The sequence below is a fragment of the Saimiri boliviensis genome, chromosome 7 (genome assembly GCF_048565385.1).
Source record: "Saimiri boliviensis isolate mSaiBol1 chromosome 7, mSaiBol1.pri, whole genome shotgun sequence".
Taxonomy (NCBI): domain Eukaryota; kingdom Metazoa; phylum Chordata; class Mammalia; order Primates; family Cebidae; genus Saimiri; species Saimiri boliviensis.
In genome coordinates, this window is record NC_133455.1 from 104,862,512 (window position 1) to 104,881,696 (window position 19,185).

At 48.0% G+C, this 19,185-nt stretch overlaps 1 pseudogene; it reads left to right on the plus strand.

Annotated features, from left to right (window-relative positions):
• Positions 1-3,112: 3,112 nt before the first annotated feature.
• Positions 3,113-17,709, plus strand: LOC141579917 (TBC1 domain family member 2B-like; annotated as a pseudogene).
• The last annotated feature ends 1,476 nt before the right edge of the window (positions 17,710-19,185 follow it).

Here is a 19,185-nt window from a genome sequence, read left to right on the forward strand (position 1 = left end):
AAAATTAGCTGGGCATGGTGGCACGTGCCTGTAATCCCAGCTACTCAGGAGGCTGAGGCAGGAGAATTGCCTGAACCCAGGAGGTGGAGGTTGCGGTGAGCCGAGATCGCACCATTGCACTCTAGCCTGGGTAACAAGAGCGAAACTCCGTCTAAAAAAAAAAAAAAAAAAAAAAAAAAAAAGTTTACTGGTGATGTCTATTGTAAAGGCAGATCCCAGGGTCCCAACTCCAGCAATTTGGATTTTACTCACACTTTAACAGACAATGAAAGAGGCTGCAAAACGAAATTTAAGCAGGAGGAAGCCTACATAAATCACAAATTACAATAAGCTCAAATGACCACTTTACCAAAACAAAAAGGTGAAATTGTATTCCAATCTTTTATTCAATTTTAAAGTTGTTTATTTGGCATAAATTCTGTAAAGGGGACAGTCATGACTGACAAATGGTGAAAAACACAAGGTTGTCATGGAGAAACCAGGAGCCATAGTTTTGTAGATATGCTACATTTCTCCAAATTTTTTTCTGTAAATTAATAATCTCAAAGGCTTTTTCTCTTCAAATATCACCGGATCAAATGGCACCCAAAAAAACAGTTTGCCTGGGGCCTGTTAGCTTCTCTACAACAATAATTCCCACATGTGCCAAATTTTCTTTCTTTTTTTTTTTTTTTTAATTTGAGACGGAGTTTCGCTCTTGTTACCCAGGCTGGAGTGCAATGGCGCGATCTCGGCTCACCGCAACCTCCGCCTCCTGGGTTCAGGCAATTCTCCTGCCTCAGCCTCCCGAGTAGCTGGGATTACAGGCACGTGCCACCATGCCCAGCTAATTTTTTGTATTTTTAGTAGAGACGGGGTTTCACCATGTTGACCAGGATGGTCTCGATCTCTTGACCTCGTGATCCACCCGCCTCGGCCTCCCAAAGTGCTGGGATTACAGGCTTGAGCCACCGCGCCCGGCCCATGTTTTTGTATTTTTAGTAGCGACGGGGTTTCACCATGTTGGCCAGGATGGTCTTGATCTCTTGACCTCATGATTCACTCGCCTCGGCCTCCCAAAGTGCTGGGATTACAGGCGTGAGCCACCACACCCGGGCTATCTTTTTTTTTTTTTTTTTTTTTTTTTTTGAGACGGAGTTTCGCTCTTGTTACCCAGGCTGGAGTGCAATGGCGCGATCTCGGCTCACCGCAACCTCCGCCTCCTGGGTTCAGGCAATTCTCCTGCCTCAGCCTCCTGAGTAGCTGAGATTACAGGCACGTGCCACCATGTCCAGCTAGTTTTTTGTATTTTTAGTAGAGACAGGGTTTCACCATGTTGACCAGGATGGTCTCGATCTCTCGACCTCGTGATCCACCCACCTCGGCCTCCCAAAATGCTGGGATTACAGGCTTGAGTCACCGCGCCCGGCCGTTTATCTTTTTTTTTTTTTAAGTTTTGCTCCTAGCCTCTTTTCCCCAGCACAAGCTTGACTAGTAAGTAACTAGTCAATGACAGATAGTTGATTTTGTAACTTTTTTCATTTTAGTCAACTTTTTATTGAAGTGCCGTATACAAGCCGGGTACAGTGACTCACACCTGTAATCCCAGCACTTTGGGAGGTCAAGGCGAGAGGACCCCTTGAGGCCAGTAGTTTGAGAGCAGCCTGGTTAATAAATGAGACCCCATCTCTACCAAAAAAATATATATATATATATATATACATATAAGTATCCAAATCAGAACTGTGCTACTCAGTAAATTTTTACAGACTGGACGTACCTATGATTAAGAAATGAAACATAAGCAATACTCCGATAACCAATCCTTTAAACAAAGGACCAACAAATGTAGATTACTTCGTTATTCATGAAGATTAATTTACACTCCTATCTTTCTGTTCCCAAGAAGTTTCCCAGTGCTAGAGTATGGCTTTGTCTGCCTTTTCTCTTCTGTATTTTATGTTTCATTGAAATAGCGTTATGAGCAAGTGGCCCAGGTGAGGAATGCTCTTGTTTAGCCAGGAGAGCAGGTTCACCTCAGCAGGGGAGCCAACAGCTCTGTGAAGGCCTGGCTTCCCTAAGATATTTTCCTCTCCTAAAATAGTCCAGCAGTACCATAAAGAAGTATCTTTCTAGCGTGGTTGTGTTAGGAGCCACTGTTAAAGTTGCAAAGTCACTCTCTGATAGATAGTGGTTCTGATTGTAGTTACCTGTCAGATTTCATCTCTGTTAACGTTGGAATGAGTGAGTACGTTTTGAGTCACTAGTTCATACTTTCAAATGCCATTTAGGCCAGCTGTGGGATTAGCCCCTGGAGTCCTCTATCTCTTGTCTTTTTCTTTTCTTTCTTTTCTTTCTTTCCTTTTTTTTTTTTTTCTTTTGAGATAGGGTCTCGCTCTGTCTCTATCCCATTCTGGAGTGCAGTGACACAATCTCGCCTCACTGCAACCTTCGTATCCTGAGTCTTGGTTCAAGCAATTCTCCTACCTCAGCCTCCCAAGTAGCTGGGATTACAGGCATGAGCCACCATGCCCAGCTAATTTTTGTATTTTTTTTTTTTTAGATGGAGTTTCGCTCTTGTTACCCAGGCTGGAGTGCAATGGCACGATCTCGGCTCACCGCAACCTCCGCCTCCTGGGTTCAGGCAATTCTCCTGCCTCAGCCTCCTGAGTAGCTGGGATTACAGGCATGTGCCACCATGCCCAGCTAATGTTTTGTATTTTTAGTAGAGACGGGGTTTCACCATGTTGACCAGGATGGTCTCGATCTTTTGACCTCGTGATCCACCAGCCTCGGCCTCCCAAAGTGCTGGGATTACAGGCTTGAGCCACCGCGCCCGGCCTAATTTTTGTATTTTTTAGTAGAGATGGGGTTTCACCATACTGGCCTGTCTGGTCTTGAACTCCTGACCTCGTGATCCGCCCACCCCGGCCTCCCAGAATGCTGGGATTACAGGCATAAGCCACTGTGCCTGGACTCTAGTCTTATCTTAGCAGGGTAAGGCCCCACCTATGCCATCTATTCCACAGCGGATGTTGATGTAGAAGATTACTACCCAGCTTCCCTGGACGTGATGCGAAGCCTGCTAGGTGGCAATGTAGACTCATCATAGCATGAAGATTCGCCAAGAGAGATGCTCACCATTCATGCTTACATCACCTTTACCATGGACACGCGGATCCAGAGCGTTGTCAGACAGGTGAGGGCGTGGTGGAGGCTAGGGTGAGTGACGGAAGAAGTTCTGACCTAGAGATGGGCCAGGCAAAAGAAAGGCAAGGAAAAGGAAAGGCGACTTTTTCATATAACAGTGTTTTTGAAGGTAGGACTCTGAAGAGAGGAGGGGAAGTTAATGTGATGCCTGATTTCTCATGTTAACAAAATTGCAGTGTATGAGCCTACCTAGCCCGTATCTTTTCTTGCTGGCCACCTGTAAAGTGCAGTGGTCCTGACCCTAGCTTCCTGCCCAGCTTGTCTGTCTCTTACCTTGTCTGCCATACACACAGTGTGAGAATTGCCTGTTCCTTAGGTTTTGCTAAGTTTTTTATTTTTTGTTTTTTTTTTTTAAAATAGAGATAGGGTGTTAACTATGTTGCCCAGGCTGGTCTTGAACTCCTGGTCTCAAGTGAGCCTCCTGTCTTGGCCTCCTAAAGTGCTGGGATTATAGACGTGAGCCACTGCGCCCAGTCATGGTGTTGGTAACTCTTATGTACTTGGATGTTCATAAGAAAGGGTGCACAGAATGAGGGAAGGTGTTCTCTTTCCAGGGTCTACAAGGGGGCGTAGTTTTAAGGACAAGAATTTCCCAGCACCATGCCCCTTCCCCATCTCCATCTGGGAGATTTAATGGTTTATGTTTGAATTTCATGAGCACGGGAAGAAACTAAGAGTCAGTAACCCCAGCGGAAGTTCTAAGGAACTCCTTTCATTTGCCTGGATCTTAGAGAAGGTGGGGGTTCCTCCCAGGCTAAAAGTCCCCTTCTTCCACACCCTTAGGACTCCATGTTTGGGTCCCCTTCCACGAACACTGTCTGTGGAAGCCGTCTTTCTCTCTCCTGGATATTCCCTCTGGAGTGCCCTTCCACACTCTCTCGGGGAAGCCTGTCTTTCCCTCCTAAACTCCGTCTCTCTCTGTTCCCTAACTCTCTCATGGAAGCTGCTTTCCTCTCCTGGATTCCTTCTTTCTGGATTCTCTCACTCAGTGTGACAGTGAGCTGCTTCTTTCTCTCTCCTTCTCCAGGTTCTCTCTCTAAATAAATCACTTTCTACAAACACTTTTGAGTCTGGCAATTACTGCACACTGCTCCGTGGTCCCCTCTCTCATTCTTGAGAGGGCAGGAGACCAAGAACCTGGAGAAACGTCCTCTCAGGGGAGCTGAGGGCACCCTGAACCCCAATGTTACAATAACATCTTTTAGAATACTCTGCCCACCTCACTCATCTGCAGTTCCCTCTGAATTAGGTTTGTGGCTGGTTTTGTGTGTTCTATTTATGGCACCCTGGGAACTATAAATATGTTGTTCTTTACAACGATATAAAAAATAGCTTGTAAGCTGGGCGCGGTGGCTCAAGCCTGTAATCCCAGCACTTTGGGAGGTCGAGGCGGGTGGATCACGAGGTCAAGAGATCGAGACCAACATGGTCAACATGGTGAAACCCCGTCTCTACTAAAAATACAAAAAAAATTAGCTGGGCATGGTGGCGCGTGCCTGTAATCCCAGCTACTCAGGAGGCTGAGGCAGGAGAATTGCCTGAACCCAGGAGGCGGAGGTTGCGGTGAGCCGAGATGGCGCCATTGCACTCCAGCCTGGGCAACAAGAGCAAAACTCCATCTCAAAAAATAAATAAATAAATAAATAAATAAATAAAATAAAATAGCTTGTAACAGATAATCACGTTTCTACTTCTTGGACTTGAGTTCTTTTTTTTTTTTTTTGAGACGCAGTTTCACTCTTGTTACCCAGGCTGGAGTGCAATGGCGCGATCTCGGCTCACCGCAACCTCCGCCTCCTGGGTTCAGGCAATTCTCCTGCCTCGGCCTCCTGAGTAGCTGGGATTACAGGCATGTGCCACCATGCCCAGCTAATTTTTTGTATTTTTAGTAGAGACAGGGTTTCACCATATTGACCAGGATGGTCTCGATCTCTTGACCTCGTGATCCATCCACCTCGGCCTCCCAAAGTGCTGGGATTACAGGCTTGAGCCACCGTGCCCGGCCTGATTTGAGTTTTTTTTAGCAGAACTGTCTCTCCTTGGGGGCTGAAGGCTTCCTGGGGAAGAGAATGAGGTTGGAGTCATACTCCCTCAGGTGATGAACATTAGCCTGCAGGGACGCGGTGGACTTATTCTACCCTCTTGTGGGTGCTGGTCACTCTTACCTCCTCTAAGCTGAGGCTCCTGCAGGTTGTACTTGATGTGATACCTCACTGTGGGGCACCTTACCATGGGCCAGATGAGTCCACATGCAGGGTGTAGTGTAATGCAGTGTGCTGTTCCTTACATCTGCAGATCTGGGCTGGCTGGTTGAACCACGTGGCCATGAGCCACTGCAATTTCTTGTGGAAGCAGGGCTTTAGGATCAAGCTGTTCCAGCTGTGCACTGTGGCTACCTACAGCCCTCTTCCATAGAAAAGCTCAGCAGAAAGGCAGTCAACTACTTAAGTGAAAACTTGTAAAAAGCAAATTCTAATTCCAGAGTCCACACTGACGCTGGAGAAGGAATGAGCTTGTTGCTCAGTGTTCTCTGGGGCTAAAATACGGAATCCTTTGCATTGGACCCATGCTTTTCCTTTGCTTTTGGAAGGACATATGCCTCTGTACTCCTCCCGCAGTATCTACTCAGGATTGGGGAAAAACCCTTCACGTAACTGAACCTTAACATCAGGGGAAGGTTGTCAGACAGCTGTTTCCTACAAGCTGAAGAAGTTATCAGGCCTTTCCATAGGGGTTCTAGTTGGTAACTGGCAGAAATCATTAGACGGATACATCATCATCCATAGTCATACTGTTTCAGACTAATCTTTTTTAACTTCCCTGAAATTCATATGAAATACAGACTCCAGTTACCCTGTGCTTAGGTTTCTGATTACAGGTTTATTGCTGCTTCAGCTAGGAAAAACGTTTCATGCCACAAGCACAGTTTTAAAAAAAATCCAATAAAATTTCAATAATTCTGAGGTTGGTTTTTGAAACAATAGACGCAATTATTTACTCTAAGCATCTGGTTATGATTTTGAATCAGTAATATATACTATCTCCATCCCCCCTTGTTTTCCATGGAAAGAGAGCTTTCATTCAGAAAACCCCGAAACAATTACTCTTTTTTTTTTTTTAAACACAGGGTCTCACTCTGTTGCCCAGGCTGTACTGCAGTGGTGTGATCTCAGCTCATTACAGCCTTCACTTCCTATCTCAGCCTCCCAAGTAGCTGGAACCAAAGGTGCCCCCATGCCAGCAAATTTATTGCATTTTTTGTAGAGATGGAGTTTTGCCATGTTGCCCAGGCTGGCCTCAAACTTACAGGCTCAAGCACGTCACCCCGTGTCCCCTCTGGGCTAGCCCTCAAGGTGGGAGGCTGTTTCCCGAACAGAAGTGACTCTCTGAGTCATGCCTGGGGTGGTGACCAGCTGATGCTGTGGGAGGAACACGCAGCACTTGTGGAGTTGGGGGGCAGCCTGCATTTCTATTCTTCCGTGTAGAGAAGCCTGCTGGTCCAGAGGGGAAGCCACAGGGACGATCATGGCATTCTTGCTGCCACTAGTTTGTAAAACTATGTTGGAGAGGTTTCAGGTGGACAAGTGGCCCCAAGGACATGAGGTATCAAGTATAGCCTGTTTTGAGGAAGGAAACCCAGGCATCTGGGATTACCTCTCACCTCTGTCATCCAGAGTCCATCTCAATAGAAGAAAGAGCAGGCAAGCTGGCACCGCCTGAATTTTCTTCCTGTAAGTGGCAGGCAAGGATCCCTAAGCCTAACCCCTAACCCTGAAACTATAAACATGTCACCTTTCATATGTGATTCCCGAAGCTGTAAACCGAAACCCTTTTCATATGTGATTTCTTTTTTTCTTTTTCTTTATTTTATTTTATTTATTTATTTTTTTGACACGGAGTTTCACTCTTGTTACCCAGGCTGGAGTGCAATGGCGCGATCTTGGCTCACCGCAACCTCCACCTCCTGGGTTCAAGCAATTCTCCTGCCTCAGCCTCCTGGGTAGCTGAGACTACAGTCAAGCGCCACCATGCCCAGCTAATTTTTGTGTTTTTTCTTTTTCTTTTCTTTTTCTCTCTCCCTTTTTTTTTTTTTGAGATGGAGTTTCGCTCTTGTTACCTAGGCTGGAGTGCAATGGCGCGATCTCGGCTCACCGCAACCTCCGCCTCCTGGGTTCAGGCAATTCTCCTGCCTCAGCCTCCTGAGTAGCTGGGATTACAGGCACGCGCTATCATGCCCAGCTAATTTTTTGTATTTTTAGTAGAGACGGGGTTTCACCATGTTGACCAGGATGGTCTCGATCTCTTGACCTCGTGATCCACCCGCCTCGGCCTCCCAAAGTGCTGGGATTACAGGCGTGAGCCACCGCGCCCGGCCCTCGATCTCTTAACCTCATGATCCACCCGCCTCGGCCTCCGAAAGTTCTGGGATTATAGGCATGAGCCACCGCGCCCAGCCCTCATATATGATTTCTACGGCTATAAACCTAAGATTCATCCATGTGTAATATCTAAAGTATAAGCCTATATAAAGGCAGAACCTTCCTTTGTGGGATGAGTGGAATTTGGACAAATTATTCCTCAGCTTCCGGCTGTAATAAAGGCCTCTTCCTTCCCCATTCAGTGTTCCGGAGCTCTGTTTCTTGAGGTTGCTCCTGCTACAGTTTGACCCCAGCAGACCCCAGACATTGTAGCTACTGGTCCCACCTAGCCTCAAGGCGCCCCTCATCTGGCCCCCTTCTTCTTGCCAATAGTGTGTCTCCAAAGGTGTTTGACTCCGGATGGAGCTTGTCCTTGGAGGACAGAGGTTTGCTGCTGTCCAGGCTGTTACTGAGCTTTTGCTTCATGCCTAGCAGTACCTTTCAGGCACTGTCAATAGACAGTCGTTCCAGCTTTATATACTGAGAAGTCAATTATTTCTTCATTGATCTGAGGTGCTTCTAATAGTTCAAAGTACCATGTGTGCATGGATTGATTTCTAGGCTATTTCTATTGCATCGGTCTCTGTTGCTAAAACTTTGTCATTTTAATTTTTTCTTTTGTTTTACCAACAGTGGATGCAATATTTATGGGATCAAAACTGTACCTGAGGATGATGAGGAAGAGACGTTGGTCGCCAAGGTCCGTGCGTTGGACCTGAAGACTCTTCCTCGCAGAAAATCTGGTCTCTGCTGGGGTCAAGTGGGAAAACTATTTTGCAAGTACAGTGAACAGGGAGGTGATGTGCTCTCTAGAATTTAAAAAAAAAAAAAAAAAACCTGACCCGTGCAGGCATTCCCCATGAGCAGCATTCCAAGGTGTGCATGGACCATCACACCAGGACGTTCAAGGCCAACACTGGGCCTGGACACTTCCAGACATTGCTGGAGAAGGTGCTGGAAAAACAGAACCCGGCCTCCAAGCAGACTGAGCTGGATTTGCTGCGAACTCTGCCCAATAACAAACATTACTCTGCCCCACCTCAGAAGGCATACGGAAGTTACGCAGCGTCCTCCTTGCCTTCTCCTGGTGGAATCCAGATATCAGGTACTGCCAAGACCTAAACAGGTGAGTATGTGGTGTAAAATGTTCCCATTTGCCATTAGGCAACTTGTAGGCCCCGGTGCTGCCTGGCACCTCCCTCCCTTCCCGGTTGGCCAAGAAAAATCAATATTCTAAGAGAAAAAGTTGTTGCAGCAAGCCAGTGTTCACGACACAATATCCCCATTTCCAGAAGAACAGAGAAGCAATATGCTTTCAGAAAGATTTAAGAAAACAAGAGTTGGCCGGGTGCCGTGGCTCAAGCCTGTAATCCCAGCACTTTGGGAGGCTGAGGCGGGTGGATCACGAGGTGAAGAGATGGAGACCATCCTGGTCAACATGGTGAAACCTCGTCTCTACTAAAAATACAAAAAGTTAGCTGGGTGTGGTGGCGCGTGCCTGTAATCCCAGCTACTCAGGAGGCTGAGGCAGGAGAATTGCCTGAACCCAGGAGGTGGAGGTTGCAGTGAGCCGAGATCGCGACATTGCACTCCAGCCTGGGTAACAAGAGCGAAACTCCGTCTCAAAAAAAAAAAAAAAAAAAAGGAAAACGAGTTAAATTAAATTCATTTGAAACACTTGGAATCTCATTTTTCCTGTTTGCCCTCATCACACTCAGGTTTTGATCAGAAGTTGGATTTTATTAGTGTATAATGCATGGAGTGGAAATTGGTGGTCATCCCTAGTTTATATAGTATACAGGATCTTTTTGTGAATCAAGAAGTTGCTCCAAACAATTATTCAATCGATTGAAACTTATCCCTTGATGGACTTAAACTTGTGTTCTTTTTAACTAGAATCTTGAACAGGTCTTGCACACCTTCCTACTTTCATAGGCAGAGGATGCTGAAAAGCTTCTCACGTTTTCTTGGTGATCCAGGCTCATCCTCCTGAGCTGTGCAGGGATGGGATGAGGACTCGGGAGGACTCAGGTCTGCTCCCCATGAAGCTCTTTCTGTCACTGCATTTTGCTCTGACTGCTTCTTACCTGGCTGGCACGCTTTCTGCTCACCGCTGTCCTTACAGTTCATTTATCTTCCTCTCTGAGTAATGAAAGTAGGTAACCAAGCTTGTCAGAAATATGGATAAAACACGCACACGAATGTTCACTGCAGCACTGTTTACAATAGCAAAGACCTGGAACCAACCCAAATGCCCACCGATGATAGACTGGACAGGGAAAATGTGGCACATATACACCATGGAATACTATGCAGCCTTCAAAAACAATGTGTTCGTGTCCTTTGTAGGGACATGGATGAACCTGGAAACCATTCTCAGCAAACTGACACAAGAGCAGAAAATCAAACACCGCATGTTCTCACTCATAGGCAGGTGTTGAACAATGAGAACACATGGACACAGGGAGGGGAGCATCACACACTGGGGTCTGTTGGGGGGAAATAGGGTAGGGATAGTGTGGGGTGGCGAGTTCGGGAGAGATAGCATGGGGAGAAATGTCAGATATAGGTGAAGGAGAGGAAGGCAGCAAATCACACTGCCATGTGTGTACCTATGCGACAATCTTGCATGTTCTTCACATGTACCCCAAAACCTAAAATGCAGTAAAATAAAATAAGAAGTATGGAGAAAAGTTGAGTGTGGTGGCTCACACCTATAATCCCAACATTTTGGGAGGCCAAGGCAGGAGGATTGCTTGAGTCCAGGCGTTTGAAACTAGCCTGGGCAACATGGTTAAACCCCATCCCTACAAAAAATAGAAAAAATTTGCCAGGCCCAGTGGCTCACACCTAGTAATCCCAGCAGCACTTTGGGAGGCCAAGACAGGCGGATCACCTGAGGTCAGGAGTTCGAGACCAGCCTGACCAATATGGTGAAACCCCATCTCCATTAGAAATATATAAATTAGCCAGGTGCGGTGGCTCACGCCTGTAATCCCAGCACTCTGGGAGGCCGAGGCGGGTGGATCACGAGCTCAAGAGATCGAGACCATCCTGGTCAACATGGTGAAACCTCATCTCTACTAAAAATACAAAAAAAAAAAAATAGCTGGGCATGGTGGCGCGTGCCTGTAGTCCCAGCTACTCAGGAGGCTGAGGCATGAGAATTGCCTGAACCCAGGAGGCAGAGGTTGCAGTGAGCCGAGATCGCCCCATTGCACTCCAGCCTGGGTAACATGAGTGAAACTCCATCTCAAAAAATAAAAATAAAAATAAAAGATAAAAATTAGCCAGATGTGGTGGCACACATCTGTAATCCCAGCTGTTCAAGAGGTTCAGGTAGGAGAATTGCTTGAACCCAGGAGGCAAATGTTGCAGGGAACTGAGATCACACCACTTCGCTCCAACCTGAACAACAGAGTGAGACTCTATCTCAAAAAAAAAAAAAAAAAAAAAAAAAAAAAAAAAAAAAAAAAATTAGCTGGATGTGGTAGCTTATAGCTGTAATCTCAGCTACACAGGAGGTTGAGGCAGGAGGATCACTTGAACCCAGGAGGTTGAGGCTGCAGTGAGCCATGATTGCACCACCAAACTCCAGCCTGGGTAACAGAGTGAGACCCTGTCTCAAAAAAAAAAAAAAAAAAAAAAAAAAAAGGGTAAAGTAAGAATGAAAAAGCTCTGCGTGTGTACTTTAGGAATTGTATAAACCATGCATGAGCTGGCGTTCTCGGTGCTGACATTTCTTTTCTTTCTTTTTTTTTTTAGACAGAGTCTCGCTCTATCGCCAGGCGCCAGGCTGGAGTGCAGTGGCGTGATCTCGGCTCACTGCAACCTCCGCCTCCTGGGTTCAAGCAATTCTCCTGCTTCAGCCTCCCAAGTAGCTGGGACTACAGGTGCATGCCACCACACCCAGCTAATGTTTTTTTGTATTTTTAGTAGAGACAGGGTTTCACCATGTCAGCCAGGATGGTCTCAATCTCCTGACCTTGTGATCCTCCCGCCTTGGCCTCCCAAAGTGCTGGGATTACAGGTGTGAGCCACAGCACCCGGCCTCTCCGTGCTGACATTTGTTCTGGCTGCCCACAGGCCTTTTTGCTCCTGTTCCATGCCAGGTATTGACTTCCAAGTAAAGGTTTTCTATTTGTGCCTGAAATGAGAGTATTACAGGAAGAGAGTTTTAAGCTGGAGTGTTATTTGGTTAAGACCTGAAACCTAATGGTTTCCAGGAAGTTGTTGTCTCTGTGGTGGTGAGGATAGGGCAGCCTCTCTGTGTGCCCTGAGAAGGTACCGCTCCTAGTTTCCATTTTTTAAAAACCTGTAAATAGGATCCTACCCAATAAAGCAGTGTTGTTTTGCTTAAATCCACCATTCACACTGTATCCTCAATCTAAAAATTCCTGGAGGCTGGAAACTCCTAAAACTCAGGGTCCTGGTGCTCAGAAGCACCCAGAACTTCAGCAAGACAACTGTCACCTTTGTCTGGATGATTGTGATTCAGGCCTATCATCTGGAATATTGGTGAATTTAAGTGATGTCCTCAAAGGCTCTGTCTCTTTCAGACTCTCTATACCAGGCGTCGCCAAACTTTTTACACAGGGGGCCAGTTCACTGTCCCTCAGACCGTTGGAGGGCCGCCACATACTGTGCTCCTCTCACTGACCACCAAAGAAAGACGTGCCCTTTCCTGAAGTGCGGCAGGGGGCCGAATAAATGGCCTCAGGGGGCCGCATGTGGCCCGCGGGCCGTAGTTTGGGGACGCCTGCTCTACACCTTCTGGTGCCATTGAGTGCTGTGGATTTGGTGTCTGTGCCTGTGTGTGCTGTTTTCGTCTCCTCTCTCTCTGCCAGTGGTCACTTTTCTCCTTTCCATCCCATCCCTGCCTACTTAAGACATCCCCTTCCCACCTCTCCTGGGACTGTTTTCCCATTGAATTTGAAATGAGTTCATTATGGTTTTGTCTAAGAAAAACAATTCTGAGAAATGACCTCAGAGGTTTTCCCATGAGTTTTACTCCTAAGCTTCCCGGCATGGGCAGAGATTTTGGGTTTCAGCTGAGTAGAGGGAGGCCTTCCTCTCACTTCTGTCTTTCCATCCTCCTGCTCCAGATGCCCACTTGGAGCCATAGCAGGGCTATTGATAAGTATCCTCTTGATGAGTGACAGCATGTAAATGGCTGACTCATTTCCATTATGAACAACATTGCAACTGAGACACGTGGTCCCCATCCCCTGCTGTGCCTGCAGCGGACACAGCAGTGTTAGACAGCTCCTCCGGAGTGCCCTCATCTGCAGCCCAGTTCATTCCTTCAGCCTGGAAGCAGGCTGGCATTGGGAAAGCTGTTTTAAGCCATCTGTATTTTTTTTTTTTTTTTTTTTTTTTTTTTTTTTTGAGACGGAGTTTCGCTCTTGTTACCCAGGCTGGAGTGCAAGGGCGTGATCTTGGCTCTCCGCAACCTCCGCCTCCTGGGTTCAGGCAATTCTCCTGCCTCAGCCTCCTGAGTAGCTGAGATTACAGGCACGCGCCACCATGCCCAGCTAATTTTTTGTGTTTTTAGTAGAGACGGGGTTTCACCATGTTGACCAGGATGATCTCGATCTCTTGACCTCGTGATCCACCCGCCTCAGCCTCCCAAAGTGCTGGGATTACAGGCTTGAGCCACCACGCCCAGCCTTTTTTTTTTTTTTGAGATGGAGTTTCACTCTTGTTACCCAGCCTGGAGTGCAATGGCGCGATCTCGGCTCACCCGCAACCTCCGCCTCCTGGGTTCAGGCAATTCTCCTGCCTCAGCCTCCTGGGTAGCTGGGATTACAGGCACGCGCCACCATGCCCAGCTAATTTTTTGTATTTTTAGTAGAGATGGGGTTTCGACATGTTGACCAGGTTGGTCTCGATCTCTTGACCTCGTGTTCCACCTGCCTCGGCCTCCCAAAGTGCTGGGATTACAGGCATGAGCCACTGCACCTGGCCTCATCTGTATTTTTTGTAACTTACATTCACATCTGGATTTTTTGTGCATAAAAGGATTCTTTGGAACATCTTGAGAAACTCAATCAGCTGCATTTGCAAAAGTCTTAAAATGAAAACTTTTTTTTAAAATGAGGTCGGTTGATCATTGGGAAACAATTTCATCTTTGATCAAAAATCAAATGAAAGTGGAGGAAAGTAGCTTTCCTTTTCAAATTTTAGGAAATGCCTCATTTTTTTTTTTTTTTTTTTTTTGGTATTTTTAATGAGACAGGGTCTCATTCTGTTGCCAGGCTGGAGTGCAGTGGTGTGATTGATACTCACTGTAGCCTCCTCCTCCTGGGCTTGAGTGATCCTTCTGCCTCAGTCTCCAGAGTAGCTGGGACGACAGGCATGCATCACCACTCCTGGCTGATTTTTGCTTTTTAGAGATGGGGTCTTGCTGTGTTGCCCAGGCTGGTCTTGAACTCCTGGCCTCAAGTGATCTTCCTGCCTTGGCCTCCCAAAGTGCTGGGATAACAGGCATGAGCCATTATTCTAGGCCCTTATTATTCTTTATTGTTGAACCAGAAATGGTTATGGCCATGAGAGAGAAAGTGGCTTAATGCAGATGGTCTCTGTGGAGACTGTGGTAGCAATTGTCTGTGCCTGGGCACTCATGTCCCTTTGCTCGTAGGTTCCCTCCTGTACCTGAAACAAGAAGATGCTTTCCAGTGTCTCGTTACCACAGTGGAAGATTGCACGCCTCTGACTATTACACAAAGACTCTTACAGGATCCCAGGTAAGTTCTGAAAATTGGGATGCTGCAGTCACCAATTTTAGAATTGCCACTGAAATGTGATCCTAATTAAACCTGTGAGTTTGGGGCTTGTTGGCAGTGTGGGGGGCAATGCGCTTGTGTATGTGACTTCAGAGACTGATTCTTGTTTTTGTTTTTTTTTCTTTTTTGTGGAGAACGGGGTCTTGCTATATTGCGCAGGCAGGTCTCGAACTCCTGGGCTCAAACTATCCTCCCGCCTCTGCCTCCCTAAGAGCTGGGATTACAGGCGTGAGCCACAGCGCCCGGCCAGAGGCTGATTCTTGAAGACAGCAGGCCACATTTCAGAGACTGGCCCCAGGCGTGCTTGGGGACTGGTGTGTTAGCTCAGCCTCTCAAGAAGCAGATGCCAGGGTGGGATGAGACACACCAGAGACTTCTAAGGGTAAACCTCTGTGAAGGACAAGGGACAGAGAAGTTCTAAGGGACAGAGAAGCAGGAATTACATTTGCATATTAAACTCCAATCATATAAATAGGGGTATATAATGGAGCGAGGCCCCCCCTAGTCTTCTAGTTACTCTTCTCAATTTATTCTAAATCTTAGCGGGGCACAGTGGCATGCACAAATTTGTCTCAGCTACCTGGGAGGCTGAGGTGGGAAGATCATTTGAGGCCAGGAGTTCAAGTCTAGTCTGGGCAACAGCAAGACCCAGAAAACAAACGAAGAGAAAGTACAGGTTGGCACAGGCCCTTAGATCTGGGGAAAGCAATTTGTTCCAAAGCTGCTTGAACTCACAAGACTACCAGCAGTCCGTTCCTTCTAACCTGTAATGTACACCAAACACAAATAAATTTTTATTTATTTATTTATTTTGAGACAGAGTTTTGCTCGTTACCCAGGCTGGAGTGCAATGGTGTGATCTCGGCTCACCACAACCTCCGCCTCCTGGGTTCAGGCAATTCTCCTGCCTCAGCCTCCTGAGTAGCTGGGATTACAGGCACGCGCCACCATGCCCAGCTAATTTTTTGTATTTTTAGTAGAGACGGGGTTTCACCATGTTGACCATGTTGGTCTCGATCTCTTGACCTCGTGATCCACCCGCCTCGGCCTCCCAAAGTGCTGGGATTACAGGCTTGAGCCACCGCACCTGGCCACAAATCAATTTTTTAAAAAAAAATCTTCCCCATTTTCAAAAGTTCACGAGTTGAGATGGAAACTGCCTCTGTAGGTGGGACTTTCTAAGAGTTTCAGAATCAGAAAACCTTCGTTTTTGTTTTATTTAAAAATTATTAGGCTGGGCACGGTGGCTCAAGCCTGTAATCCCAGCACTTTGGGAGGCCGAGGTGGGTGGATCACGAGGTCAAGAGATCGAGACCATCCTGATCAACTTGGTGAAACCCTGCCTCTACCAAAAATACAAAACATTAGCTGGGAGTGGTGGCGTGTGCCTGTAATCCCAGCTACTCAGGAGGCTGAGTCAGGAGAATTGCCTGAACCCAGGAGGCAGAGGTTGCGGTGAGCCGAGATCACGCCGTTGCACTCTAGCCTGGGTAACAAGAGCGAAACTCCGTCTCAAAAAAAAAAAAAAAAAAAAAAAAAAAAAAAAAACTGACTGGGCGTGGTGGTGCTCAAGCCTGTAATCTCAGCACTTTGGGAGGCCAATGCAGGTGGATCACCTGAGGTTAGGAGTTCAAGACCAGCCTGGCCAACATGGTGAAAACCTGTCTTAAAAAATAAAAACAATAAAAATAAAAATGATTACTAATGTTTGTTCCTTAGGCTTTACTAGAAATGCTAGCTGAGAATGAAAGGATTCCACAGAGATCTCCATAAGGAAATTTTTGGTTTGGGCTGATGTGTTGCTGAAAACCACCAGTTTTATTTTCCTGCAATAAAGGAGTCTTGGCCTAGCCAGTGAAAATTGCCCCTCAGACCAAGTGTCTGTTCCCAGGACGGGGACTGTGCAAGCCATGTCCCCAAGTCCCTTGGGGGCCAGCACTGCCCCGGAGTCCAGCCTTGTGCCTGGACCCACAGGTTTTTCCACTGATAGATTTCCCTGTTTATTCCACAGGTCATTTTTCATTTTTCCCTGGCACTTTAAGTACAAAGAAGAGGAGATCTTGAAATTGCAGGTTTCGATGTCCATGTTCAAATATCTCTGTTACTTCCCTCGCACTATCCTTGATGCTGTCCTGGGAGGTCTCAGATGTCAAGGAGAGCAGAAAGTCTGGCCCCTGCCTCCTTGAGAGCAGCCTGTCCTTGCTGTCTTCAAACTCAGAGCCATCCCGGGTGTATAGTGTGGGAGAGGGCGTTGCTTTCCAGGGAAAAGAGAGAGCAAGTGGTGTGAGCCCCAAATAGCCTTCCGAGGGAGGAACTGAGATGAGGATTCTGTCCTTTATCCTACAAACATAAATCCCCACAACCAGTAGCAATCGTTTCATTTGTCTGGAAAGCATTTACTGAGTGCCCACTGCATGGCAGGACCCATGCCAGGCACTGAGGATGATGGGTGGAGAAAAGGGCCTGTCCTGGAAGCCCTTGCTGGGGACACTGTTGTACATCATTTGATCAGTGCTGTGATAGAGGGTGCCCAGGCCAGAGAAAGGCTGAGTAAGCTGGGCAAGGGCAGTGAGGAGACAGTCTGGGGACGGGGGTCCTTCAGGAGCAGCACGGAGCTGTTTGGGCACTTGTGTTTGGGGAAGCGTGGCAGCAGCTGAGCCTGGCTGGTACCAAGGTGGCTGGGCCGTAGCAGAGCCGGGCTGTCAGGGTACTGTCAGGGTACTTACAGGCTTCGCTCAGGACTTGAGGCTGCATCCTGAGAGTTCTGGAAAGTCACTGCAGGGTTAAGCAAGAGACATTCAGGTCAGATTGGGGCAGGACTGGTGGCTGTTAGAGGGCTCTAGGGACAGAGATGTTCCCACAGATGGAGAAGAGGGGCAGATTGAAGAGAGGGCAAGAGGAATTTGACTTGGAAGACCCCTGGGTTTCTGGCCTGGGCAGCCAAGTGTTCAGGAACCCTCCCTGGTCACATGGTCATTGCCTGTTCTGGGCCACCTTCATCCATACATCCCCTGGACCGCAGCCATTGGCTGCTCTGGCCCTGGCAGCTGAGATGGACACTGGGAGCTGAAGGGGCTGGCTGAGGCCATGCCAGGCTTCCTGGAGGTTGTCACTATTTTTTTTTATTGGTGAGTGACTTTGTTTAATAGTTCCAAGCTTACTAACAGCACCAACAGCAATGCCCTGATTTCTGGCAAATAAGAAAGGCTATCGCAATCATGTTTACTGGGGAAAGTGATTCTGAGCCCTGGGGTGAGCCTGGAGAGTTTCTGTTCATCTCACATCGGGTCAAGATTGCTGAGAGTGACACCGAGTGAGCTAGGGCTGTGTCGGGAGCGCGGCTGCCCGCAGTTCTGTGCAGGGTTCCAGGCGCTGCCCGGAGGGACGGCGGTGAGTGGGTGTGGCCCTGGCGAGCCCCGCCCCTTTCCTGGCCCCTCCCACACCGCTGGCCCTGTCCTGCCACGCCCTCTCGTGAGCGGCTGGTGGTACGGTCTTCCCTGCAGCTTGCTTTTCAGAAAGCAGAGTCGCCAGACCAACAGCTGCTTTGAGTTCCCGGCCGCGGTGGCAGGCTCCCCGATGTTATCAAGACTGCAGGGGCCCCAGCACTTTGGATGGCCGAGGTGGGCGGATCACGAGGTCAGGAGATCAAGACCATCCTGGCTAACGTGGCGAAACCCCATCTCTACTAAAAATACAAAGAATTAGCCAGGTGTGGTGGCACGTGCCTGTTGTCCCAGCTACTTGAGAGCCTGAGGCAGGAGAATCGCTTGAACCTGGGAGGTGGAGGTCGCAGTAAGCCGAGATCCTGACACTGCACTCCAGCCTGAGTGACAGAGCAAGACTCTGTCTTAAAAAAAAAAAAAAGACTGTAGAGGCCCCTGACCCACCTCTGGGCTGGAGCCTCCGTGTTTTCGTTTTTTTTGTTGTTGTTGTTTTTTTTTTTTGTTTGTTTGTTTGTTTGTTTGTTTTGAGACGGAGTTTCGCTCTTGTTGCCCAGGCTGGAGTGCAATGGCGCGATCTCGGCTCACCACAACCTCCGCCTCCTGGGTTCAGGCAATTCTCCTGCCTCAGCCTCCTGAGTAGCTCGGATTACAGGCATGTGCCACCATGCCCAGCTAATTTTTTGTATTTTCAGTAGAGACGGGGTTTCACCATATTGACCAGGATGGTCTCGATCTCCTGACCTCGTGATCCACCCGCCTCGGCCTCCCAAAGTGCTGGGATTACAGGCTTGAGCCACCGCGCCCGGCCAGCCTCCGTGTTTTAATCAGCTCTGCAGGCTGGTATTTGCAAGGAAGCCAGTCCTGCAACACAGCCATTGGCCTTTGGAACCGGAGGGAGGGAGTTGTGTAATCAGCTGCATTCAGGAGATGGGGATTACACAGGATTGAACTGGGCTCTGCAGCAGGACTTCTGGGAGCCTTTTAAGGTGTTGAGCATCGTCTCCCAAATTTAGCTGACCATGGGGCACCTTCTCAACTCCCAGTGCAATCTCCCAGGCCTGAGGCAGAGGCGGGGTCTGGCTTCCCTGGAGCCAGCCTGTGCCCAGGGGCCTCTGTCAGCTGAGAATAACACTTTGGGTTCGCGTTGCGTTCTGCTGAGCAGGAGGGCTGGGCTCCATAGGTTTGGGGTTTTCCGTCTGGTGGGTGGCAGCCTAGTCCGCAGAGCCAGGCAGGAGGCGGAACCTGAGAACTCCCCATACAGGGACCCCTATGCTTGGGCTGTCCCTGTTCTCTGGTGCTCCCATGTTCTAGAACACACGCTGGGGAATTCGGAATTTAAATAAAACCGGT